At 50.3% G+C, this 2350-nt stretch overlaps 1 long non-coding RNA gene across 2 annotated transcripts; it reads right to left on the reverse strand.

Annotated features, from left to right (window-relative positions):
• Window positions 1-786: 786 nt before the first annotated feature.
• LOC119107901 (uncharacterized) lies at window positions 787-1879 on the reverse strand. Of its 2 annotated transcripts, none has more exons than XR_005095290.1 (2): window positions 1848-1879; window positions 787-1335 (listed from the first exon to the last, which is right to left on the reverse strand). It is a non-coding gene; the product is annotated as an uncharacterized LOC119107901 (long non-coding RNA). The 2 variants fall into 2 exon arrangements; XR_005095291.1 differs by having other exon boundaries at window positions 787-1390; window positions 1848-1872.
• Window positions 1880-2350: the final 471 nt, after the last annotated feature.

Consider the following 2350-nt stretch of genomic DNA (forward strand, 5'->3'; position numbering starts at 1 on the left):
CGCGGTCTAGAGACGTCTGTTTTTGCAGTAAAACAACTGCAACAAAACGTGCGATAAAACACACTAGAAAATGTTTAAAAAACTTATGGGAAACTCGCGAGAATGCCAGCTGTGTAAAAGTCGTGATTTTCGAGAATGTTCTCTTTCGTAGGTAAAATAACACTCTTGGTTTATCACGACCTCTCGGCGGTCGGTGACTGGTATTAGGTGGCGCGCCAGCCTGTTTCCTCTCTTCCTTGGGGTTTCCTTATGCCCTGCTGTCACTTTTGGCACAACATCCTTCAGCATGCTCGCCAATTAGGTCTTACGAATTCTCAAGCTTTTTAGCCGGGTCTCTTGTGGAGACCCCGACTTTGTTCATTGTTTCCTGCTTGAAGCGTTTGGGTAAAGTGTCGATCATTTTCTTCGCTTCATGCCACACAACTTTCATTTGATATGAAATGTTGTCACCCATCTCAAAGTCATGCAATATGTTATAGCATGTCTTGCGACAAATATCTATCACAACAAAATTACTCAGAGCTTAGGACTTGCCGAACTTCTAGAGGTTTTCACAAAACTAAGCCATCTACTCACGAAAGATTCTTTTTTACCATCACGCTGAGGATTACAGGGATGGAATCAATATGCTTGTATGCAACTCAGCAAGAAATCTAATGATAGCTACTGCAGTGATTGTTATCTGCGCGTACACCAATCGTCCGCGGAGCTGCCGTGTCCTGAAGTTTGCATCAAACAAGATTCATACTCGTTTTGTCCACCTGATTATTTCTGACCACTGCCGTATGCCTTGTCTCCTTTCGTTTATTGTGTCGTAAGCTTCCTACACGCGTTTCATCAGCAGCGTGGCATGTTCAATCTTCTCTTGCACTACAAATGCATTGCATCACTGATAATGACTTGATAGCACGGAACCAGAATCCGCTCACATAACTGGCCAGGACGCTTTCATCATGCTCTTGAAACAGCTGCTTCATAAAAGTCTTATTAAGATGGCGTTACGACTGAGATGATATTTCTGCATTGACACCTGCTAGAACCTCCATGTCACAGAGACGCTTCCCGAGACTTGACCTCGATCATCCACGCCGATCGTCCCCTTTATCTCGCCTGGATCGGGCTCTGGGACCGGACCGGGCTCTGGCACTGGATCGGGCTCTGGCACCGGATCGGGCTCTGGCACTGGATCGGGCTCTGGCACAGGAGTGGCGGCGACATTGAGCGGACTGTGGAAGCCAGTGCAGACGGCACCCCAGAAGGTCATCTCCCGGAGCGAGGGTGGCCAGTCCAGCACCGCCAGCACGCAGAACAGCAACAGGAGGCGGCTCATCGCTCCTGGTGGGCAAGCAGCACAGACGTTGCAGCCAGCAGACTGGGCGATATGCGTCTTCTGCGCAAGACATCAACACAGGATAAATGAAAACGGTGCAGGCAAAAAAGATGTCTGCGCGTATACCTGTGCACAAGCGCAACCAAAAGAAAGGGAGGGGATTCGCGGTCCGGACCCCCGTTACACCTGTATTTGCTATAAATATTAATTATACATTGCTTTTTACCTAAGCTCCCCTAACCCCGATACCAAACTCCTGACAGTGACCCCGCACATATCCGTCTGGTGTAGCCATGTGCTCCATTCCTCTCTGCATCATAAGACAGTACGGTTCTTCCATCGCGCTCCTAGATATAGACTCTAGGCTCCTAAAGTCTGTGAGTGTGTGCGCATTTGTACCTATAGTACAAATGCACACACACACACACACTCACAAACATTTCGCGCACGAGAGGTCCAAGGCAACAAACGAAACGGATGATTGTCGTGCGGCCGACTGGGACGTGGCCAGACGTACCTGTCTCCTGATCGAGCACCCCTCGACTGTGCTGACCTGCCGCTGGGTTGGCGCTATTTGTTGAGGGGGGGGGAGCGGGGCTGTGGGGAGGGGGAAGGGAGCAGCGCGACATTCTCGTGACAGTTGTTGTGACGACGGACATTTTCAGCAGAAGACCTTTTGCGTCCACAATTTTAAATGTCGTCACGTGTTCCGCGACACTGGCGGCGCAACCTCTCGAGGTCGGGCCGTGGCGTACACAAGATGCGTCTTGCTATTGTGTGGAATGGAGCAAGCATCGGTAAATCCTCACGGCTACCCGTACGACAGGTTTTGCGGGCTTTCGGAGATGCATCGGCGCACGTGCCCATTCAGTGCACAACTGGGTGTTTCTTTATTATATCACAGAACAATTGCCCGATGCATTCCGCAAAATCGCCCTTACGACCACGGCGCGAGAAGATATCGTGTTCTGGATCATTTACGCACCGTGGCTTGACCACCGGCCATGGCAGGGCATAGCA

Source organism: Pollicipes pollicipes, unplaced genomic scaffold, assembly GCF_011947565.3.
Source record: "Pollicipes pollicipes isolate AB1234 unplaced genomic scaffold, Ppol_2.1 Scaffold_6686;HRSCAF=7923_pilon_pilon_pilon, whole genome shotgun sequence".
Lineage (NCBI taxonomy): Eukaryota > Metazoa > Arthropoda > Thecostraca > Pollicipedomorpha > Pollicipedidae > Pollicipes > Pollicipes pollicipes.